Here is a 25843-nt window from a genome sequence, read left to right on the forward strand (position 1 = left end):
CTTTCCTCAAGCACTACACTGGGAATGGCCTCCAAGCACCACTGGGTGTGAACCAAGAAACAAAGAAATGATAGGATTCACAAAAGTTTTGACAGGATTCACAAGTTTTCATAGCAACATAAAAACTCTGTGTTTTTAACAGAAAACACCACCATAATTTATCTTAAGATTTTCTTCAGGGTCGAAGAGGTATGAGAGCAGGTAGGGTGCTTGTTTTGCATACCCACAGCCAATCCCCATTCTATCCCCAGCACTACATATGGTCCCCAGAGCCCTGCAAGGAGTGACACTGAGTAGAGTCAGGAATAGATCTTGAGCACAGCTGGATGTGGAGCCCCCTCCCCCAAAAAAGATTCTATTTGTTCATGACATGCAGAAATATAAGATGTTATTAATGGCTATTTCCCTATGGAGGATGCAACACAGAGATCTCATCAAATAATGAGATTTCATTCACCCTAGTTCAATGGCGGTCAATCCCTCTTAATTATCTTAAAGTATTATGCAGTTTGTTCCCAATTTAGAAAAAGGATTTAGATTTATGAAGTCGCTGCTATCTAGAAAATTTATCATAAAAATCCTAAAGTTAAAAGGCCTGATTTTTAAAAATGACATACTCAGAAAAAAAAAGGGCTCATCATTTCAAAAACTGATGTTTATTGCCAGAGATAACTCAAAAGGGCTGAGTGCAGGCTTTGTATGGAGGTGACCTGGTTCAATTCTTGGCACGGTATGGTACCCCCAACACTGCCAGGAGTGACTCCCAAGTACAGAGTATAGGGAGTACCCTACCAAATATGTCCCAAACCTCCGCCAATTATTTCACTGTTATTCTGTGATATATTTATATAAAATTCTACCTTTTAGGCAAGTTGTTCACTTATACTACTGAGTTTCTTCAAAACACTGAAACCAATAAGTATATTTTCTTTTAATTTTAGGTTAAATAGTCAATAAACATTTTAAGTATTAATGACATTCAAAAGTTCTTACCCTATTAAATACTATAGCCACTCAAATAACAATGACATTAATAAGTTTAGCCCACTTATTAGTACTGCCGTATACAATATGCACTTGATCATAAAATGTACTTCTGTAAACACCAGAAATGACGTGCAGAGAATCAAGAGAGAGAATATCAATTATATGTTCTACATTTAATTTAGGACATTATAGTAATACATTTTAGCACAGACCTCCAATCTTACTCCACGGGCAAAATTTCCTCAAAATAGACACATAGTAAAGTATTCCCTCATGTTTCCTTCACCAATTATGGAACTTTGTTCCCCCAAAGAATGTCTCGCACGAGAATAAACAGATTTCAAAGTCAGTAATTCACACAAAGGACCAGAGAGATAATATTGGGGTTAAAGGGCTTGTCTGGCATGCAGCAGATACCTTAAAATCCTGGTAATGCATGGTTCCCCCAAGCACCTCTTGGGAGTGATCCCTGAACACAGTTAGGAGTAGCCTCCAAACACTACCAGGTGTAGCCTGACAACTCCCCCCTGCTGCCAAGGAATTCACTCAAGACCATTAAGGGGCTTAGAATCACTATTATCACCTCTTCCATTTCACTTAAAAAAGAAATACACACACAGGCACTCACGAAACAGGAAAAAAAACAACCAAGCAATGAATGAACAAATGATCTGAATAGACACTTTTCCAGTGACAACATAGGAATGGCCTACAGACATAACTACAAACAATTGCTGAGCAGCATTCCCTGAGAAGAGAAACACAAATCAAAACCACAATGAGATATTATCACCTCACTTCAGTTAGAATGGCCTATATGAAAAGATTGGAAACAACATGTGTTGGAGAGGATATGGAGAAAATGGAACTTTAGTATACTGTTGGTGGGAATGTAAATACGTGCCTCTATGGAAAATTCTTAGGATTCACATATCCTTGAAAAACTGAAATGAAAATACCATATGATCCAGATACAATTCTCCCGGGCGTTTATCTAAAATATACAGAAATACCAACTTGGGGTCAGAGAGATAGATCAAAGGGACTGAGTGTATCCCCTAAGCACCACTGGTTACTGACTCCTGAACATTGCCAGATATGTCCCAAAACAAAACAAACCCTGAAATAAAAGACAGGAGTTAAGTGCTTGCCTGCACATGGCAGACCCCAATTCTATCCCCAACACTGCACAAGAACCCCCAAGCACCATCAGGAACAATTCCTGAGCACAGAGTCAGGAGTAGGCCCTGAACATCACTAGGTGTGCCCCCCCTGCAAAAAATCCCTAATTCAAAAAAATATTACACACCTCTGTTCATAGCAGCATTATTAAAACAGCCAAAATATGGAATCAACTTAAATGTCACTGAGAGATGATTAAATAAGTTATAGAATAGTACACTCTACACTCAATAGAATACTACTCTATAGTTATAAAAATGAAATTGCACCATTTATACAAACTGGATACAACTTGAGGTGATCATGAATTGCTAAAGCAAACAAATTGGTAGAACAACAAAACTGGAATAATAGCAACAGGCTGAACCCATATGTTCTGCATATAGAAGACGGGTTCAATCCCTAGTACTGCATGGTTCCCTGACCAATAAGCCCATAGTAACTCCTGAACATATTTACATGTGATCCAAAACCAAAAAAACACAAAATAGTACAGTCTGACAGTGGAAGGTTATGGCTTTTCATCATTTACTCTCTCTCTCTCTCTCTCTCTCTCTCTCTCTCTATATATATATATATATATATATATATATATATATATGGTTTTGGGTCACAACTGGTGATGCTCAGGAGTGAATCTTAGTCAGCCACTAGCAAGGCAACTGCCTTACCTACTGTACTATCTCTCTGGCCTGACTGCAAGCTATCACTGAGTTCAACATTAAAAAAAAAACCTTTGCTAAAAATTGTTTTTGAGAAGCGACAGCTCAAATTTGAGCCAAAGCCAGGTTGGATTCCCAGTATTGAATGGCTCCCTGAGCATCATCAAGAGCAACCCTCCCACCCCCAGCAAAAAGTTGGGAGTAGCCCTCACGCACTGCCTGGTGTGTCCCCCCCCCAAAAAAAAAACAAGCAAAAAAACATTTCTGGGGCTGGAGCACAGCGGGTAAGGCCTTGCATGTGGCTGATCCCATCCCCAGCATCCCATATGGTCTCCTGAGCCCTGCCAGAAGTGATTTCTGTGAGCAAAGCCAGGAGTAAGCCCTGAGAACCATCAGGTATGACCCAAAATTTAAAAGAAAAGTTTCTGAATGGTATCTATCACTAGAGTTTTGACTTATAAAAATATTCCCTGGTAAAAATACTCAATCCTAGTCTGATTAGAAGAAAGGTATTGCTACCTGGACACCAGAAATTTCACTGAAATATTTTTACAGAAGGGCAGCTCAGCACCACAGAAACAGGTCATCAGGATGAGTGCAAGCTCTGTATACGGGAGGTCTGGGTTTGAACCCCAACACATGGTCCCCCAAGCATCACTGGAGTGACTCCTGAGTACTGAAGATGAGTTGCCTCTAAGCACTCACTGCTGGACATGTTGCAGAAACCCACCCTTCGCCCCAATAAAGGGCAGCTCAGAATCAAGCAAAATGAAAAGTATATCACTGTATTTTGTAGTAATCCTATACAGTCAAAACTTGCTCATCTATGACCATGAGGAATTGGAGAATAAATATCACTATTTTGTTTTAAAGATAAGGAAACTAAAGCATAAGGAAGTTAAATGATTTGACAAAGTCACAAAACTTATCAATGGGTTTGATCCCATATATCACATGGTACCCTGAGCACCACCAGGAAAATCTCCCAAGCACTAAGTGGGCAGTAGAGACTGAGTACTGCCAGTTGTAGTTACTCCCCCTCAAATCAGATAGCTCCACAAATCATAAGCTGAGGTTTTTTTTTTGTTTTTAAAGGGGGAGGGGTAGGTCACATCCAATAGTGATCAATAGTTACTCCTGGCTTTGTGCTTAGGGATTGAGCATCCTTGGTGGTGCCTGGGGGACCTTATGCAGTGCCAAGCATTGAGGAAGGGTTGGCCACATGCAAAACAACCACCTTCACCTCTGTACCCTGCTAAGGGGTGAGTTGGTGGTTCAAAGAGATAGTACAGGGGTATAATTTCTTGCATATAGCTGATCCCCATTAGATCACTGGCACCACTTATGGTCCCCCAAACACCACCAGGAATGACTTCTGAGCACACAGATAGAATTAAGTCCTAAACATCAGCAGGTGTGGCTGCAAAATCCATAGAAAAAAATAAAAATGATACAGACAGAGAGATAGTACAGTGGGTAGGGCACTTGCTTTGCATGAGGCCTACATGGGCTCAATCCCCGGCATCCCATAAGTCCCCTGAGCCTGCCAGGAGTGATTTCCGAGTGTAGAGCCAAGAATAATCCCTGAGTGTCACCCAGTGTGGCCCACAAAGCAAAATAAATAAAGATGAGGGGCCAGAGGGAATATAGCAAGTACAGTACTTGCCATGCATATATTCCATCCCCAGCATGCTATATGGTCCCCTGAGCACTGCTAGGTATGACCCAAAAACCAAAAAAAAAAGAGGCCATTTTAAAAAATAAAGATGAGCCGGTGTCATATTTCCCAGAATTAAGTATTTTCCTCCATCATTGAGACTTCAAGCAAGTGCTGACAAAAGTTTTCGGGGGGGATGGGAGAACACTTAGTAATGCTCAGGGCACAGTGCTTATGGTCATTTGCTGTGGTGCTCAGAGAAGCAGTGAATGTCAGGAAGTGAATCCAACCCTCTACTATGTAAAGCATGCACGCTAGCCCTTTGAGCTATCTCCCCAGTCCTAAAATAAGTTTTTTTTCTTTGACCTTCAGTTTTTGGGTCATAGCAGCTGCGCTAGGGGTTTGCTACTACTGGCTGAGCTCAGGAATCACTCCTATCAGGGCTCAGGAGGACCATGTGGGGTGCCGGGGATCAAGCCCAGGCCAGCCGTGTGGAAGTGCCAACCTGCTGTACTAACTTTCCAGCCCCAGAAATAAGTTCTAATAAAGCCAACATCCTTGTTTACCTCTCAGTAAAAATATTTTATTCTATTTGAAAGCCACTCTGCTGAATATACACAAATATTTGGCAGATTTGTCTACTGTCTGCTTTGAATTTTTTAAATAACACAAAGGAGGGGCTGCGGAGATAGCTCAAAATCTCTTTGAAAAACATTTCTAATCCTATTTGTTACATGTAAGGCCAAAACCTAAGCCTGAGCTCCTGTAATCCCAATTAATTCTCTTTATTTTTATCATGCTAGTTGAAAAAAATTAAACTAAATAATGTACTTTATAAGTCAAGAATATTTTCATATGTGATGCCTAGAAGCCTCTGAACACTGCCAGGTATGGCCCTAAAAAAACATTTAAAAAGTATTTTAATCGGCTGGGAGAGGGAGAGAATAAGTGAGACAGAGGAGGGAGAGAGCATGAGAAAGAAAAAAAAGATTAGAGAGAGAAAGAACACCAGGGTACTCCACAAAGAGCACCCTTGTTCTAACAAACCTTACGTTAAAAGGGGAATGAATGGGATGAGGTTTTGTTCCTAGGCATAAGGAATTTACTGTGGCACCCCATGACAAGGTGCTCTGCAGAAAAGGCTTTTATAATACAGATAATCAAAATACTCTTTTTAATTTTTTTGAGCCACACCACACCTGGCTGTGTTCCAGGCTTACTCCTGGCTCGCTCGGGGGACCATATGGGTTGCTGAGGATCTAATCCGGGTCAGAGGCATGCCAAGGCAAGAGCATCTTATGCACCGTACTATTCCTCTGACCCTTAACTTTTTAATTAAATGTAATATATATTTAAAATATAAAGGCACCGGAGAGGCTTAGTCACTTGCCTGCTATCCCATGACTTCTAAGGCACAAAAGTTAACTTCTGTTTAATTCAATATCAATTATTTTATTACTAGTATTTTCTGTCTCTTCAAAGCTATGACCTTTTACAGTGTTAGAAGATTAGATTTTACAATACGATAAGACCACAGCGATAAAATTTAGGAATTGGATAGCTCATGGTATCTCCGAATCTTAAAAGAACAAGAATATATATTTTGTGATAGTTAATTTTTGGAATTCTGTCACACAGTATAATGCTTGGCATATAGCAGGTGCTCACTAAACATTTATTTTGTAAAAGATGGGTTATTTCCTATCTACCTAAGCTAGCTACCAGACTTATTAAGCCCAGTGAGAAAGTGGAATACCATTATTTCACACTTGAGGTCTCTAAACATTTACAAAATAAGCAAATAATTTATTAAGCATGCTAATGTTTACAACCAAATATAAGTACTTACATGCAAACATTATATAAAATAACCCATAGATTAAGTATGATCATATTATCTATTGAAATGAGCCTGACTAAACTTTAGTCAACATTACTCTTTCAGCCTAGTAAGCCATTGAAAGCACTAGAACACAATAAAAGTATAGGTGTAGTACAAAGGCTACTGAACTAAGACCTTTACTCTAGTTCGAGGTCTGCTAATATAAGTTCTATAATATTGGACATTTTTTTCCTCCAAGTCTTTAAAAAAGTTCTTTAGCTATTTTTAATTCAAGACACCATGATTTAGAAAGTTGCACAAGACAGTTTAGGCATAAGGTGCTCCAGCACCAATCCCACCATCAATGTGATCTTCCCTCCACCAATGTCTCAGGTTCCCTCTTACAATCCTCTTCTTTGAGTCTTAACCTATTCCTAAAAAGAAAAGAACTGAATTTTTCCCCTTCCTTTAGGTTTTATTATTTTTTAAATTTTTAAAATTTTATTGAATCACCGTGAGAGTTACAAGCTTTCATGTTTGGGTTACAATCTCACAATGATCAAACACCCATCTCTCCACCAGTGCACTTTCCCCACCACCAATATCCCGGGTATATCCCCATTTCCCTCCCTCCCCCTGCCTCTAAGGCAGACAATATTCCCCATATTCTCCCTCTACTTTTGGGCATTATGGCTTGCAACACAGACACTGAGAAGTCATCATGTTTGGTCCATTATCTACTTTCAGCACGCATCTACCATCTCAGCTGGTTCCTCCAGCCATCATTTTCTTAGTGATCCCTTCTCTATTCCATCTGTCTTCTCCCCTCTGCTCATGAAGCAGTCTTCCAGCTATGGGGCAATCCCCCTGGCCCTTGTATCTACCATCCTTGGGTGTCAGCTCATGTGATGCTACCCCAAATGAGTGCAGTCCCTCTATGTCTGTCCCTCTCTTTCTGACTCATTTCACTTAGCATAATACTCTCCATGTTTATCCATTTATAAGCAAATTTCATGACTTCATCTCCCCTAACAGCTGCATAGTATTCCATTGTGTAGATGTTCCAAAGTTTCTTTAATCAGTCATCTGTCTTAGGGCACTTGGGTTGTTTCCATATTTTGGCTATTGTGAACAGTGCTGCAATGAATATATAGGTACAGATATCATCATTTCTACTGTGCTCTAGAAAAGAACTGAGTTACCAATTCACCTTTTTGGTTTTAATTTTGTAGTGCTGGGGAATCAAACCTAGGTTCTTACAATATTAAGCACACAGTCTACCACTGAGCTGTATCTCCAGCTTCTCAATTTAAGTTTTTTTATGACCCTTTTGTTTTGTGTAGGCAAGCATATTCAGTGGTGCTCAGGAACCAAGGAGGACAGGGATTATTGAACTAGGTCTCTGATATGCAAAATATGCACTCTAGTCTTTTGAGATCTCCTCAGCTATCTATTTTGAAGTCTTGTATACTTTTTTTGTTTGGGGGCCACATCTGGCAATGCTCAGGGGACCATGAGGTGCCAAGGGCTGAACCTGGGTGGCTACATGCAAGGTAATACCTTACCTACTGTAAATCTCTCTGGTCTCCGCAAATTTGTTCCTTTTTTTTTTTTTTTTGCTTTTTGGGTCACACTCAGCGATGCTCAGGGGTTACTCCTGGCTCTGCACTCAGGAATTACTCCTGGCGGTGCTTGGGGGACCATATGGGATGCCGGGGATCGAACCTGGGTCGGACGCGTGCAAGGCAAACGCCCTACCCGCTGTGCTATCGCTCCGGCCCCTGTTCCTTTTTTTGAAGCATAACAGATTTTATTTGGAAGTTCTCAGAAAGGAGGAGGGGGAAGGAGGAAGAAGGGAAAGAAGTAGAAGGGAGGAAAGGAAGGAGGGAGGGAGGGAGGGAGGGAGGGAAGGAGGGAGAGAAAATAACACAATCAAGATAGAACATGACCTTCAAGAGTGGAGAGGGGGCCCCAGTGCATATTTAAGCATTACATATGAAAGGATGAAAATACAAGCTCAAGAGAGGGGGATGCGGGCGACACATATACTCAGGTACTACATGCGCTCAGCAGGAGCACATGGACTTAGGCAGCACATGTGCCCTTAAGATCTTTTTCTGTGTCAACTGTGACCGCCAGAATGCTGCTGAAGAGAGAATAACTTTGTTACTTAAAGTAATGTGACTCTGGAGGCCAGAGAGATAACTACAAAGTCCTAAAAATTCCTGAGTGGCTGAAGATATAGCTCAAGGGCTGAGGGCATGCTTTGCCTTCCTAAGGCTCAGGTCTGATCAAGACAACTCAAGGTCACCAGAGCACTTGCAAGAGCGACCTTCAAGCACAGAGCTAGAAATAGCTCTCCATCAAAGCACTACTGGGTGTGGCCATGCCCAGAATATAGGATTTCTCTGAGAACCAGGAAAATGGTCCAAAAAGCAGAGCATGCTTTACATGCGGGCCCCAGGTGTGAAGGCAGGATCATATGTCCTGTGTCCAGAGATGCAGCTCATAGTATAGCACTTGTGTCACATGTGTGAGTTTCTGTGTTCAATCCCTGGAACCACACTCACACAATTCCTGTGAAGTCAGGGAAGAGAGCTTTGCACACAGGAGCCCTAGGTTAAAATCCCTCGCACCAGGGCCAGAGCAACAGTACAGAGGGTAGGGCACTGGCTTTGCATATGGGTCACTCAGGTTCAATTCCCAGCACCTCATATGGTCAGCCAAGCATGCCCAGGAGTAAGCCCTGAGCACTGCTTGTGTGTGGTCCCCAACACAAAATAAACAAAATACCTAGCAGCACTGAAGTGACTCCTAAGAACTCATCTGGGAGTAGTTCCTGCTGCACACCTTAAGGTGTGGTCCCAAAGCAAAGAACAACAACAAAAAATTTTCCTGTCTCTGTGTGGCCCACCAAACATTTGCTATATTTATCTTCTTGTAAATTGTCTTCCCCTTTCTGAAATTCCATGCCTTTAACCCACAACATTCTTCTTCTGTCTTTAACTGTAAATGGAATTAAGGAGACAGACTTTAAAGGGATAGCCCGCATGAATTCAGAGTTATTCACTTTTCCTGGGACTCTCACATGTAAATAGGAGATATACATGTTTTTAAACTTTCAGTTGTTATTTCTCCTGTTACTGTTTTATTACAGCGTGTGTCTGCTAAGAACTAAGTCAGGGAGATAGCTCAAAAGGTCCTGAAAGTATGCTTACCATGCAGGAGATCTGAGTTTTAGCCGGGGCACATCTTCCCCAGAGCAGCAAAAACAGAAATCCCACAAATAATACTACCAAGGGGACTGGTGTGATTAAATACAGAAGGTAAGGCCCTTGCCTTGCATGCAGCTATCCTGGTTCAATCTCTAGTACTGTATGAAGTCCCCCAGCACTGCCAATAGTGGCTTTTGAGCACATAGCCAATATTAGTCCATGAGCACTACCAGGTATGGCCCAAACACTCCCTTTCCCGCCACCTAAAAAAAAAAACCATCAATGGCAGGGGCCTAGAAAAGTCACATCAAGGTAGTGTAGTGTTTGCCCCACAAGGTATGACCCTAGTTTCAATCACCAGCACTGCCAAAAAAAATTTAGGAGGGTAGAGGGAAATTATTTTTCTTCCCATGTACTACACTATATTTATTATGCAATAATAAAAAACTTAGCAAATTTTCTAAAATAAATTACAGGTAACATATTTTTATTCTTATATTACAAGCAATAGGGGAAAAAGAAACATGAAGATTTATTAAGTAATCAAGCTTACTTTGCCAGTGGGGCCGAAATGAACCACAATGGATTTACAAATCACAAATACACAAATTCTGATGTTTATTGAACTCTGAACATTTTAATTCTGTTTTGACCACATCCTGTAGTGCTCAAGGACTATTCCCAGCTTGATGATTGGGGGTTGGGGAGCTGTTTCCTCTCAGGGGTACTAGGGGATCATGCAGTGCCAGAATCATACTTGGGTCTCCAGAACGCAAAGTATGTGCTCTAGCCCTTGAGTCATCTCTGGGGCCCTGAACTTTGAGCCTTTTAATTAAAAATCAATACCTGCTGGGACTGGAGAGATAGCATAAAGATTAAGATGCTTGGCTAGCATGTAGCTGTGAACAAGCCACTGGATTGAACAGAGGCAGGTACAGCCTTTGAAACACTGCTGGGTGAGGCTACCAATACCGTCTCCCAATTAATACTTGCCTGGGACAGGAAATTCCCCAACAGTAGACTACCTGTGGACTGGGGCCTCATATTACTACCCCACATTACTACCAAAAGTCATAAGGGGGCAGGGAAGATATCCTAAGAGCATAGCTGGAACTCAGAGTATCCTCCACCTTTGGTGTGCCCCCCCCACCAAAGGAGCTCAGAATATCCCTCACCTTCAATAGAAGTTACCTGAGAATATACAAGCATACACGAGTGTATGTATAAATTTTGTGAATCTAAACTCTTGCCACTTCTTCAATAATAGGGAATACATCAAGCACTGATTTCATAAGCACGTTTAACTGTTGAAAAGTATTTAGAAGCATTCTCTATCTTGGAGATTAGCCTGGATCTCCACCTGAAATATGTACTGTCAACTTGCTAGCACTTTTGTGGGCTCTGTCTCCTTTTGGGGGTATTTTGGGCCACACCTGGGGGTTCTCAGGGCTTGTTGGTGGTTGTGCTTGGGGAGCCATATATGGTGTCTAGGATTGAAATTGTCTACAATATATTTGACCACATGCAAGGCAAATGATTTAATCCTTATACTAATTCTCCAGCCATAAATATAACGTTTTTGTATATGTAAAAATATTTAAAATGTGGGACCCTAGAAATAATACAGCAGGTAAGGTGCTTGCCTTGCATGCGGTTGTCCCAGGTTTGATTCCTAGCACCCAATATGAACCCTCGAGCTTGCCAGGCATGGTCCCTGAGTACACAGGAATAAGCCCTAAGCACTGCTGGGTGTGGCCCAACCTCCCCCCCCAGTTTTAAATGCACAGTTGTATTTGACACAAAGTCATACGTCAGAAATGTGTAGTGGCTTGAACACTTTTTTTTTGCTTTTTGGGTCACATCTGGCAAGGCACAGGGGTTACTTCTGGCTCATGCACTCAGGAATTACCCCTGGCGGTGCTTTGGGGGCCATATGGAATGCTGGGAATCGAACCCAGGTTGGCTGCATGCAAGGCAAATGCCCTACCTTCTGCGCTATCACTCCAGCCCTGAACCCATTTAATTTCTTGCTTGGAAGCTATGCAGAGGTTATCTGTAGAGAGAGTGGGCAGCAAGACAGCCTAGTCTCTCCTAGGGGGCCTTAGGGCCATGCCAGGCGGTAGGAAGGGGCTACTCCACTACAGAAGGGCTTTCCCGAGAGTGCTCAGAAGAGGAGGCAGTGTCCATTGTCCCGGGCTCCACATGCGTGTAGAGGGTGGGGGGGGGGGCGATCTGAGTTCTAATTTAAGTAGTGAAGTAGCTTTAGGCAAGCTATGAAATCTACGGCGCCTTAGTTCCTGGTTTTGTAAATGGATAGGGTGGGACTATGATTCCTTCCAACTCTAAAATGTTATCATCCTAAAATGGCCGTCTGTAACAATATCCTCTTAAAGTGGTCATTTATACAAACAAACAAAAAAGTGTTATAGTAACCTCTAGACTTAAACCAGACACAATGACCGTTGAAAGCAGCTGATTATTGATACTGGATAGTTTGTGACAAAGCTCCCGTTGACCTTTTGCTCTCCTAAGAAGTGGAGAGGGCTGTTAGCAGTTTCAGCAAGCACCAGCCCCTGCCCACCAAGGGAAGCAGTTAAAAGTATTAAAAGAATGAAACTAAAAGTTAGACTGAATTTTGCTTTACAGTCAGAACAGGCTGAGGAGGTGAACAAGGCAGAAAAGGTTGGAAAGAATTAGCAGCCAATTTCCTCTTCTGGAAGCTCTTTGCCTCCTTTCGGTTTCACACGCCCTCCCCCGACAGACTCCACCCCGCGCCATAAATGCCACAGGAACCAGATCGGGGGGGGGGGGGGGGGGGTGGGAGTGTGCGTGCTGGGGGGGGGAGGGCGGGCGGTCCCTTTGATCACTTTTCCTTTGGAGGAAAAAAAAGTTCTTAGACTCGATTTACCTTAGTCATCACGAGATCTGGGGAGGCAGCCAGGCCCGCCTGAGGCCACCCACCCACCCAGCACGCCTCCCCCCCACGCCCCGCGGCGCCCCGGAGGAACCACCCCCAACCCCACCCCGGCCCGCAGGAGCGGCCTTCCCGCCCTTCCCGCCCTTCCCGCAGCGCGCGGCCCGAGGAGGCCGAGAGAACCCGGCCGGGCTGTACCCACCGCGCCAGGAGAAGCGGCCTCGATCGCCCGCGGCGCCCGGCGACGTCCCGAGGGGAGGGTCCGGGAGGCTGGCGGCCCGGCCTGGAAACGCCGGGCGCGCTCGGCCGTCGGGGCCTGAGCCTAGGAGGAAGCGGAAGTGCCTTCACCGCCCGCGCACGCACCCTCCGGCCGGCCGGGGCAGCCCCGAGCTGCGGGACGCGAGGCGCGTCCACGTCAGGGACTCGCCGAGACTCCAGGCTCGGCCGCCCTCGCCGCCCAGGCCGCGTCACTGGCCACCCCAGGAGCCTCCGTCCCGCCGTTCCCACCCGGGGCCGGCCCCCCGCCCCGCGCGGCCCCTCCTTCCTCCCCCGCCGCCATTTTCCACCTTACCCCGCACGCCGGTGTCCTTCGATGGGCGCCGGGCCCGCCTGGGACACCGCCAGGGTCCCGGGGCCGGAAGGGGGGCAGTTAGGCCGACAGGCGCCCACCCCCCCACCCCCACCCCGCCCCCCTTCCCCCCGTCCTGGAAGCCAGAAAGCGTTGGAGCGGGTGCGCATGCGTAGAGGGCACCTCGCAGGCCCCGCCCCCAGCGCGGGCGTTTCCTGTTGTAGCCTTTAGGTGCCTTTTCCCACGACGTTTACTGGCCGTCCTGAGGGCTGGAGGCGAGGATTGTAGGTAAAAGCACGGAAAGCCCGGAGAGGGCAGCGGCAACGTTGCCTTCTGACTGCAAGTCACGTACTGCTCGAGGGATCGGACGTGCCTTTGTGGCGGTGCTGACAAACCTAGTCAAGCTGCGCGCTCCTGTTCAGTTGGCCCGACGGGGCAAACCGGGGCCTGGAGACAGCAGCCGCCCCACTAGGCACGCAGTTCAGGCCGTTCCTCCGGCCAGGGACTGGGCTGGACTAGGACCTGTGGGCAGGGAGGAAGCCCGCAGGCAGGCAGGCAGGCTCTCCGTGAGGCCGAGCGCTAGACTAGGCGATAAAATGAAGACGAGAGCCGGGAAGCAGGTGGAAGGGAGCACAGGAAATACGAGTACGCAAAACGCTGTTCATATCCGGGTATTTTTTTTTCTCAGCTGGGTTGTAGGAGTGTCAGAGCGACAGATGACAGATGAATTTCCCTTGCGAAGCTTCGGTTCCCCGATAGGCGAATGTAGTGAGATGAGATGAGGCGAAAGGGTCAAACCTTGGAGCCCGGAAGATAAGCTCAATGGCTGACTTGGGTAGCAGCCCTGCACATGGTCCCCCAGCACCGCCAGAAGCGAGAGCGCGTATTTCATAAAGTAAAAGTTCTTAACTATTACCTGCAGCCTCAAAGGAGGTTGCCTTTCAGGAAAAGGGAAACTGCTGGGGCCCGAGAGGTAGTACAGCGGCAGGAACTCTTGCCTTGTATGCAGAAGTCCAGGTTCGATCACACACAGTTAGATCCTACATGGTCGCCCGAGCCCCGTCAGGAGTGACCCCTGAGCACAGAGCCAGGAATAAGATCTGAGCACCTCCGGGTGTAAACACCACCCCCAAAGGGGAGTGGACATGCAAGAAGGAGGACTTATGTTTCTTAGACATTTGCTGTTATTCCCATTATGACAGATAAGGGAATCTCACATGTGATGTATGGCCAAACTGCAAACAAATATTTACCTCACTTAATTCTTAGTTTATAAAATACGTCACGGTTATTCCTGGTTCCCAGGTGAAGAAGCATTGAGGTTTAGAGAGGTTAGGGAGTTTGCCCAGAGTTATACTTGCTAGCATGTGTGGAAACTGCAGTAGTGATTCAAACCTAGATCTTAATGATAACAGGTGTGTGTGTATGTGTCTGTGAGACCATTACTCAGTCTTCCAACTGGCTTCTCTGTCCCTTGGCTGGTTCCCTGCCAAATCCAGCCCTCACAAAAATACTTTTGTTAAATGGACTACTATGTGCCTAGTGCTTGGGGGTCACTCTGAACTGTGCTTAGGCATTGCTCTAAGTTGTCCTCAGGGGACCATGTGGTACAGAGGAACCCAACCGTGCCTCCTGCAGGCAAAGGCTGCACACAATCCTTTGGGTTTATATTCCCTGGTCCCTACGCTCTTCATTACTGCCTCTAGAATATAGTAAAAACTCTTTAATTTCGTTTTGCCCCTGCGCTTTGACACTCTATCCTCTATCAAAATAGAATTATTCTCTGTGCCCCTGCTCATTCTGTTTTTCTGCTTTCCATTATTCCCTCTGCCTATGTGAAAGGGCTATATTCTGACTCCTTTAACTGGGGGTCATCTTTCTTCTTCCTCTGAAGTCTCATACCACTTGAAGTTTTGTTTATGGTTTTCTTAGCAACCTTTGGGGATTGTTGTCTGGTTTAGAGCTACACCGAATGGTGCTCAGGGCTTTCTCCTGGATCTGCGCTCAGGTATCACTCCTGGTGGGCTCGGGAGACCATATGGGGTGTCAAAGCGAACCCGGGTCTGCCGCATGCAAGGTAAACTCCCTACCAGCTATACTATCACTCTGGTCCCTGCTAGTACCTTTAAAATGGTTTTGTTACTGCCTTTAAAATGGTGCCTTTAAGGACTGTACTCATTTGTGGAGTATAGAATAACATCACATGAGGCTGACACCGACGACAGTAGATACAAGGGTCAGGAGGATTGCCCCATAGCTGGAAGACTGCTTCATGAGCGGAGGGGAGAAGGCAGATGGAATAGAGAAGGGATCACTAAGAAAATGATGGCTGGAAGAATCAGTCAGGATGAGAGATGTGTGCCGAAAGTAGATAATGGACCAAACATGATGACTTCTCAGTGTCTGTGTTGCAAGCCATAATGCCCAAAAGTAGAGAGAGAGTATGGGGGATATTGTCTGCCATGGAGGCAGGGGGAGGGTGGGAAAGGGGGGTATACCCGGGATATTGGTGGTGGGGAAAGTGCACTGGTGGAGGGATGGGTGTTTGATCATTGTGAGATTGTAACCCAAACATGAAAGCTTGTAACTATCTCACAGTGATTCAATGATTTTTTTTAAATTAAAAAAATAAAATGGTGCCTTAAAATTTTTAAATGGTGGTTGGGCCAGAGAGAGAGAGTGCAAGAGTTAAGGCACCTGTCTCATGTAGCTTATGCTGTTTTGACCCTGGCCCCACATATTTAGCACTACCAGGAGTAATCCCTGAGCACTGTCAGGTATGGCCCCCAAACAAAACAAAAATGGCAGCTCTTCACACACCTTCTTGGAGCTACCTACACCCCTTTGGGTAAGCAACTTCTTTATGGGTGCATTTCATCTGGGGGAAAGTCACCCATATACCAATGTGGGGTTGTGTAATTCTTTCCTTTTATTTTAGGGGGGTTGATACTTTTTGCTAGTCTCATATATTCTAGAAAAAAATATTTTTACTTTAAAATAGTGTCTAAGGGGCCAGATTGATAGTACAGCAGGTAGATTGTTTACCTTGCATGCTGACAGCCAGGATTTGATCCCTGGCACAGTGGTTGATGGTCTTCATCAATTGTCACATGTTAAGAAAATGGTGTGCTTATGATGCTTCGTGGAGGATGTTTTGTGGCTGACCTTTACTAAGTTTGGGATAGCTCGGTTCAGAATAATTCAGTTCTGTTATGCAGTTTTGAATATATAAGTCTGGCTGGAACCAGTTTTTTGTTTTTGGTTTTTTTTTTCTTTTTGGGTCACATCCAGCGATGCACAGGGGTTAGTTCTGGCTCTGCACTCAGGAATTACTCCTGGAGGTGCTCAGGGGACCATATGGGATGCTGGGATTCGAACCCAGGTTGGCCGCGTGCAAGGCAAACACCCTACTTGCTATGCTATCGGTTCAGCCCCTGGAACCAGTTTTGTTTTGAACAAACTGGGGCATCTTCAAGGATTTGGCCTTGCTCAAGATTTTGATAAATGAAAACCCAAAATAAACAGTGTTTTATCTATTTCATTAAAATTTCCCACTAGGTAGTTCAAAAGTCTGGAGCACATGTTTTGCATTCCAGGTTCAGGTTCAATTCGTGAAACCATGTGTTCCCACATAACTGCAGCAAGTGAATTCTAAGTACCATACCAAGAGTAGCCCCAGAACACACCTCATATGGCCGCAAAGACAGAAAAAATGTTTTATTAAATGTATTTCCTTCCCCTGTATTTTTGTGTTGGTAGCAGTAACAGAAAGTTACGGACTCTTGGTTACAGGACTTGCTTACTTGGTGCTGATCTGGGGTCCTACTCAGCAAAACGTCACTCATACACATGGGGTAGTGACAGTGATGAAACTCAGAACCTCATGCATGGCACTCTACCACTAAGCTACATGCCTGGGCCCCCAGTATGTACACTTCTTTTTGAGGGGCACACCCAGCTGTGCTTAGGGCTTACTCCTGGCCCTGTTCTCAGGGATCCCTACTGATAGTGCTCAGGAGGATAACACATTGTAAAGGATAAAATCAGGGATAGCTGCATGCAAGGCAAGCACCTTCATAACCTAACCATGTACAATTTAAATACCAATGTTTTGATTGTTCCCTGGTTTGGCACACTAGAGGTTTTGTGCTTGGAGCAATGAACAAAACTAAGTTTAAATGGATAAAAGGGATTTAGGTACTTGTAGAAGGAAAGATGCCAAAGAAGATGCAGCATGAGGACATCACAAGATATTCTGAAATATTTTAGCTTAGGAAGAAATTAATATGGACACTGAAAACCTAGACATTGGGGCTGGAGCGATAGCACAGCGGGTAAGGCGTTTGCCTTGCATGCGGCCGACCCGGGTTCGATTCCCAGCATCCCATATGGTCCCCCAGCACCGCCAGGAGTAATTCCTCAGTGTATGAGCCAGGATTAACCCCTGTGCTTCGCCGGTGTGACCCAAAAAGCAAAAAAAAAAAAAAAAAAAAAAAAAAACCTAGACATTGGCTCATTCAAAGCTACCCATTTTGGGGGGCTAAAGCGATAGTACAGTGGGCAGGGTGTTTGTCTTGCATCTGACCTGGGTTTGATTCTCAGCATTCCATATGGTCCCCCGAGTACTGCCAGGAGTAATTCCAGAGTACAAGGCCAGGAGTAACACGTGTGCATCACCGGGTGTGACTCAAAAAACAAACAAACAAACAAAAACCAAAAGACAAAGCTATCCATATGCTTTATCTATTTAATTTTTTAGTTTTGGGTGCCACATCCGGCTGTACTCAGAGGTTACTTCTGACTCTGCATTCAGGAAGTACTTTTGGCAGTGCTCTGGTGACCATATGGGATCCCAGGGATCAAACCTAGGTCGACCTTGTGCAAGGCAAATGCCCTACTTGCTGTACTATTACCCCAACCCTTATTCTTAAACACTTTATAAAATATTTTTAATTTATTTTTGGCAGTATTCAGGAATTGAAGACAGAATGTCACACAAGCAAGGAAAGTGCTCTATAGCTAAGCCACATCTCTGGCCCCACTAGAAAATCTTTCATATCCCAGAAAATACAAACCCTATGCTGAAGATAATTGACCAGACAGGATACAAACTTGGGGGTGGAGAGATGGTATAGTGGGTAAGGTACCAAACAGATTCAACCCCTGGCATTTTTTATGATCCCCCAAGTGCCACCAACAGTGATCCCTGAATAAGAGCCAGGAGTAAACCCTGAGCACTGCCAGGTATAGCCCCCAAACAAACATATGTATGATATATATATATATGTATATATATGTATGTATGTATACAAACCCTAAAGGAAAATGAGCAAATTTAAGAATATTAACCATTAAAACTTCTGCACAAGAATAAACAACATAAATAAAATGAAGAGACAAGTTATTTACAACATGTAAGAGATACATGATTAGAGTCAGAGATATAGTACTGGGATTAAGGCACTTGCCTTGCATTCCTGGTGGAATACTTAGCATACCATCTGGTTCCCCAAGTACTTTCAGGACCACTTGTGAGCACCACTGGCCCACACTGCCTTGCCTCAAAAAAGAGAGTTACATGATCAGTATCCAAATAAAGAGCTCAAAAACAACCAAATAAAGTGTTTCATAAAATAAGAAGATCACTGGCAAACAACACAGTGGAAAAATAGAAAAAAGAAACAAGTATGACAAGGAGATAGTACAGAAATGATGCAGAAGATCCCAGTTTGAGCCCTAGTATCACATAGGGTTTCCTAAGCACAGTCAGTAGTGACCTTTGAGACAGAATCAGCAGAAGCTCCTGAGCATGAAGAGGTGTGGCCTCCAAAACAAAACCTTGGGAAAAAGCCAAAATGAGATAATATCTCAAACCTTTTGAATTAGTAGAAACTACAACTGACAGAGGCCAGAATGGTAGTACAGTGAGTAGGGCATTTACTTGCATTGTATGCAACTGCACTGGGTTCAATCCTCAGCACCATATATGGTCCTCAAAGTACTGCCAGGTGTGATCGCTGAGCACAGAGTTATAGAAGTAAGCCCTGAGAACAGAGCTATGGGAGTAAGCCCTGAGCACTGTTGGGTGTGGCCCCAAATCAGAAAAAAAGACTACAACTGACAGTGTTGTGTAAAAAGTGATGAAAATATAAATTGGCACAACCACTTTGAAAGTAATTGAACAATATGTAGTAAAGAACTAGTACTCTTTCATTAGTATTTTGTTTCTATTCTTTAATTCAGAAATTGTTTATTCTTTGTTGTTTTGTTTTGAGGGGGGCCACACCTGGCAGTGCTCAGGACATACTCCTGGCTTTAAACTCAGGAATCATTCCTGGTGGTGTTCGGGGGACCATGTGGGATGCTGGGGATGGAACTAGCTTCATGTAAAACAAATGCCCAAAAGAACAGAGAGAGAGAGAGAAAGAGAGAGAGAGAAGAAAAGTATCTGCCATAGAGGCAGTTCGGGGTGAGGTGGCATGAGGGAAACTGGGGATATTGGTGGTGGGAAATGTACATTGGTGAAGCGATGGCTGTAGGAGCATTATATGACTGAACCAATCATGAACAACTTTGTGACTGTTTATCTCACAGTGATTCAATTTAAAAAAAGACAAGTTCCCTACCCTCTATACTATCCCTTGGGGCCCCAGATTCAGAAATTCTTTTAATTATGCAATGGTTTCGTGTGCTCAAGGAGATATATTCAAGAATGTTCATTGCAACATTTTATTTGGAAACATTTCAAATACTAAGATGTTAGGATAGGACCCCAGGAGACTCAGAATCTCAGAAACTCAGAACTCTTGCCTTGTAAGCATCAAATTGCAAGTTTGATCCTGGTGTTGCCATATGTGCCAAACACTATCCTGGCAGTCCCCCTGTTTGAACCTGACAACTTTGTCTGTGATCTTTGGTACTGTAAACAATTTCCAGCTGCACTACAGCTAGATGTATGTGATCACCACAACTAAAGGAGCATACCTCTCTGGTGAGCACTATTACCAAGTGTGTGAGCACCCCAATCTGCTGTGTGACACCTGGTGAGAACACAGTTAAATGTGTGAGCATCACCTGGCAAGTGTGCAACCCCTGGTGTTTCCAATATCAATGGGAAGTGAAGTGGGGGGCAAATTTTGGAGAATGTTGGAGGCCACGCGGGACAATGCACAGGGGCTACTTTCAGCTCAGTGCTAAGGAGTGACTCCCAGTGATATTTGAGGGATGGTGCAATGTGGGGATTGAAACCAGGCCTCTTGCATGTGAACCATGCTTTCTAGTCCTTTAAGCTATATTTGAGCTACCCCAATATTTTTTTGGTGCCAGGGATACAAAGCAGGCGGAGCAGTGGGCTATATCCAGCGGTGCTCTGAGGATATGCCTGGCTTGGTGCCTAGAGGACTACTCAGTGCTGGATATCAAACCCAGGATTCCTGCACACAAAGCCTGCACTTTAGCTCCTCCCCACCCATTTTTAAAAGAGGTATGAACTCTTTATCATGAATAACTCTATTATGTTTATCAATTGTTAGTAGTTATCTTATTCCCACATTAGCTGCTATATCTATGTCTAAATACACATTATTTTTCCCTGAATCATTTGAGAGAAAAATGCACATAATCCCCAAATACTTCAGCATATATTTCCCAATGTAAAGGCATTCTTCCATTAGCATAATCAATCATCGCACTCAATACATTTTTGGCAGGGGGTGGTGGGGGGAGGTGTGAGGGAGGGTTGTTGGGCCACACCTAGTAGCCTTCAGAGACTATTCCTGGCTCTGTGCTTAGGAAACCTTATATGGCTCCAGAGTTGGTGGGCTGCAAGGCAAACACCTTAATCTCTGCACTATCTCTCTAACCCCACCTCAAGACATTTTAACAGGAGCCAGTAAAGTGGCTCAAAGGGGCCAGGGTGATGGTTCAAAGAATAGGACCACATACTTTATGTGCAAGAGCCCTAGATTCAGTCCTTTGTCCCCTGATTACTGCCATGAGAGACCCCTGAGCATTTCCTGGTGTGCTTCTGTCCTAAAAAAAGACATTTTAACAATTATGCATTTTGCAATCCATATTCGCATGTCTTTGCTTTCTTTTAGAGTGGGGGAGTGGCACACCCAATGCTGATTAGAGCTTACTCTTGGCTCTGCACTCAGGAATCACTTTTGACAGGTCTTGGGGAACCATTTGGGATGTTAGATATCAAACCCCAGTCGGCCTCATGAAAGACAAATGCCCAATCCTCTATACTATTGCTCTGGCCCTGCATGTCTCTGCTTTTGTTTCATTTTGTTTTGGGGTCACGTTCAGCAGTGCTCAGGGGCTTCTCCTGGAGGTGTTCAGGGGATCATATGCAGTGCTGGGGATCATACCAGGGTTCGCTATATGCAGGGCAAGTGCTTTGATCCCTGTACCATCTCTTCGTCCCTTGATTTTTTTTTTAAATAACACCCCTTAGAGATATTTGAAACACTATCTAAGATCTACTCAGATGTCACACATTATATTTAGTTGCTATTTCATTTAGTTTCTAACCTAGTAAAGTTCAACAGCCTTTTTGTGTGCATGTGTGCTTCATGGCATTCACTATTTCCCCCTTTTTTCCTTAAAACTATTATTTTTGTGGTGGTCACACCTAGCAGTTATGGGAGGGATAGATGGCTGTGGTGCCATGGAACTCAGGGAGGACCTCACACATGCAAAGCATATGCTTGACCACTTAAGCCACATTTCTGTTAGCATTCATATTTTTGTTTGGTGGCCACTCTGGGTGGTGCTTAGGGACTCCTTCTAGCTTGGTGCTCAGAAGACTTATAATTGTGCTGAGAGTCTACTTGTGGCTCCCATATGCAAAACATGTTCATCAGCTCTCTGATCTGTCTCCCTTCCATTTATTTAATGTTCTTTAGTGTTCCAAGATTCTATCCAGGTTATACACTACATTTATGTGTCCAGTCAGCCCTTTTATGTTCTCTTTTACTATAATTTTTTCCTGAAATTTCTGTTCTTTTGATACCTAGGGCAGTTTTGAGTCCTTATTAATGGATATTTATATGCTATTTTCCTAGTATGTACTAGGGTTATGTACTTTGAGGAGGAGGAAGTAAAGTCATTCTACCATATCAAAGGTACGCGGTATGAACATAACTCATCTATTTTGTTTTGTTTTGCTTGTGGGCCATACCCAGAGATACTTGGTGACTGCTTCCAGATATCTATTCAGGGATGGGATGGTTTCCAGGAGTCCCTCTTACACTCAGTTTATTAAGCTATGACTTCAGCTTAGTCCATCAGTCTTAATGTTGACCTTGATCACCTGACTGATGTTTTGTTAAATCTCTCCGTTGTGCTAGGTACTTTCTTTTCCCTTTTCTTCTGTTTTTGGGCCACACTTGGCAGTGTTCAGGGCTGACTCTTGGCTCTATGCTTAGATATCAACTGCTGGTGGGTTCTTTTGAACATATGGGGTGCCTGGGATCAGACCCAGGTTGTTGCTTGCAAGGCAAGTGCCCTATCTGCTGTACTATTGCTTTGACCCTAGGTACTCTTTCTTGACCCTTTGTACACTGTGCTCTTTATTTTTTTGCTTTTGGGGTCACACTTGGTGATTCTCAGGGATTACTCCTGCCTCTGGACGCAGGAATTACTCCTCACATTGCTTGGGGGATGATATGGGATATCAGGGAGCGAACCTGGGTTGGCCATGTGTAAGGCTAATGCCCTACCCGCTGTACTATCCCTACATCCCCCCGTGCTCTTTTTTGAGGTTGGGTAAATTTGAGCCACACCTGGTAGTACTCAGGGACTACCCTTAGCTCTGTGCTTAGGAGTGAATCCTGATAGTGCTGGGAGGACTATGTGCTGTACTGGGGATCGAAGTGGCATCAGTGGCATGCAAGGCAAACACCTTACCTCGTGAGCTATTTGTTCAGCCCTCATACTGTGCTCTTTGAATGAATGTCACTATGCTGAGACCTTACTAAGAGGTAGGTAGTCATATATCACTTCCATGAGGTAAAATATATATTTAGATAACTTGGAATTTTTATGTATGAAATATTTATCCCTTCTCTCTCATTTACCTGTTAGATAATTTACATGAATATAAATTTGTGGATAAAATACTTACATTTTTGGCTTAAATTGTTCCAATTTGGGCTAATGGGAATTCTTTCAGTTAACTTCTATGTCTTTTTAACATTACCTTTTTGAACTTCTTTATTTACTGGTAGTACAAATAGTCCATATTCATTTTGTATATTCCTTGGTCCATTCTTAGATTTAGCTATTTTTCCAGAAGCCCTTGTTCCTTTTATGAGACTATGGTATTAGATGCCTAGATATGGAGGGGCCAGTCCAGCAGGTAGGGTACTTGCCTTACATGCAACAGACACAGGGTCAATCCCTGGAACCTCATGTAGTCTCCTGAGTCCTGCCAGGAATGATCTCTGAACACAGATCCAGGAGTAAGCCCTGAGCACTGCCAGTTGTGGCCCCCAAACAGAATTAAAACAGCAAACAGTTCTGGGAGCTAAATGTGTTATCATTTTATCTAGGGTCTCTCAGCTGACAGAGCACATAGATACATGTATATAAACTAATCCACATATATTCATAAGTATTTGTATATGAATCTATGAATGTCTATAGTCAGAGATAATGACAAGTTCATATAGTTTCCAGTTCTAACCTATCATAACAATGGTTACTCTGGCACCTACCGCTCGAGTATCTGTAACCTTCCAGTCCCAACTGTGAAAAACTTGTCTCTCATATGCTATATGTACCTATTAATTTCCCTTATTGTTCAATCCCAGTTGACATGTATGGCAGTTTCAGAAGGTTAATCCTATTTTCATGGGAAACAATTTTACTAACAGATTTCACTTTTTCATGTACAGTTGTTTGCCTCTAGTCTTATAGACTCCTCTAATTTTCAAAGATAATTAGGTGCACATCTCTGATTCACATAACAATCTGTAATAATAACTCTTTTTTGAAAATCTTAAAAACATAAAATTGAGCAAAAGGAGCCATATGTAGTTCTGTATTATAAGAATTAGAATAGTGGCTACCCTTCATGCCGAAGGTGTAGTTATTTAATGCAAAGAAACAGGTTGGGTCTTCAAAAAATAAAACTGAGATAGCCTGAGAGATAGTACAATGAGGAAGGCACTTAGTTTGCATGCAGCCCATACCAAACTTTATATCTGCATTCAATTTTATTTAAGTTATATCTCAGTTGTTTTCAAATTTTGGGCCATACATGCCCAGCTGTGCTCAGGATTACTCCTGGCTTTGTGTTTAAGTAATACTCCTGGCAGTGCTCAGGGAACCATATGGGATGTCACAGATTGAACCCAGGTTGTTCGTGTGCAAGGCAAACACCCTACCAACTGTGTTACTGCTCTGGCCCTTTTTATATCTTTTTTTATGTTTTAGAGAGACAGTATAGGAGATAAGATACTTTGTATGCTGCCACTCCTGTTTCAAATCCTTGGCACCACATATGGACCCCCAGGCACTGCCAGGGGTCACTTCTTAGCACAGAGCCAGGAAAAGTCACCAAGTACCACTGGGTGTCCCCCCTCATCCCATGGCAAAAAATTATGAAAGAGATATCTAAATGAACTTGAATATGCTTTATAGGAAACCCGGATTCCCCACACCCATGTTCTCCTGAACATTGCTGGGAGTTAGCCCCAAGCAGTGAGCTGGGAATAGCCTCTGAGCACCACCAGATGTGGCCCCGAAACAAAAACACACAAATTATGAAACATGCTGGAAATATTTCTCTGTCTCAGAGGAAATCTCACCAGAAGTGTACAATAGGGGAAAAATGTGCTTCTTGGCCTCTCACTTACTTTTGGAAATAGCAACAGCCACACTGGATAGGAAGCCCAGATCTTGTCAGGAAAACTAATGTAGTCTCAACCCTCATGCAATTTGCTTTTGTGGAATGTCTTAAGACAAGTGAAGCTCACACACAAGGCAAGGAAACTAAAGGTCTGAATGATGGTCAGTAAAGATAAAATGAGTAGCTTTTAGGTGTGGGAGAGATAGTACAGAGGTAAGGCACTTGTCTTGCATGTAGCTGACCTGGGTTCAATCCGCAGCATCCCACATGGTCCCCCGAGTACCATTAGGCGTAATTCCTGAGTGCAGAGCCAAGAGTAACCCCTGAGCATTGCCAGGTGTGCTCCCCCCACCCCAAAATTGAGTGACTTTTAGGTTTAGGTTTTTATTAAGTAGCAAAAAGCCAAATAAACCCAAGTTGTCAGTCTCTCTACAACCCCTGTTCTATAAACTACAATAAAAATGAAAACAGCAATACTGAAATTACTGGTTGCCCCATACCTCATCAGACACTCTGCTTCTGAGAAGTCTAATCTAGGCTATTGCTAGGGGGTTTTATTCTCCATAGTAGCTCTCTTTTGAGAGACTAGGACAGAGACTCCACTATAATCTGTAGTGATGAGAATCTCATCAGAGCCTCCCAGGGGAAATAGGTAAGTGTGAGATGACTTCTTACAAGCTTCTTACAGACTTCCCATCCTCGCATGTTCAAAGAGGATCACAGGACATTTTTCCATGACTAAATTCAAACCTTTGCCTCTGAAAACCAGTGCAGTGTGGCCATGGCAGTACCATTTCCCTATCATTTGTATTTATATATTTATATTTATAAGGCTATTTCTCTACTGATAACAGATAGAAACAGTCACCATAATCTTGGGTAAGTGGAAAGAGCAGGTCTCTCTTGAGTGATCTGGAACTGATTGAACTGATCATGATTTGGAGGAAATCCATGTTCAGATTTTTCAGGCAACTAGGTA

At 43.8% G+C, this 25843-nt stretch overlaps 1 protein-coding gene across 6 annotated transcripts in view; it reads right to left on the reverse strand.

Moving 5' to 3' along the window:
* Positions 1-13136, reverse strand: part of XIAP (X-linked inhibitor of apoptosis) — a 48951-nt gene extending 35815 nt beyond the window's left edge. Inside the window, exons 1-2 of one of the 6 annotated variants that reach the window (XM_055121815.1) lie at positions 13011-13104; positions 12642-12761 (exon numbers count right to left, since the gene is read on the reverse strand). The gene's annotated coding sequence lies outside the window, so the exon portion shown is untranslated. Of the gene's footprint in view, positions 1-12641; positions 12772-13010 lie in introns of those variants that run through there. The other 5 variants (XM_055121810.1, XM_055121812.1, XM_055121814.1 and 2 more) reach the window with 5 other exon arrangements.
* Between the last annotated feature and the right edge of the window lie 12707 nt (positions 13137-25843).

Source organism: Sorex araneus, chromosome X (assembly GCF_027595985.1).
Source record: "Sorex araneus isolate mSorAra2 chromosome X, mSorAra2.pri, whole genome shotgun sequence".
Lineage (NCBI taxonomy): Eukaryota > Metazoa > Chordata > Mammalia > Eulipotyphla > Soricidae > Sorex > Sorex araneus.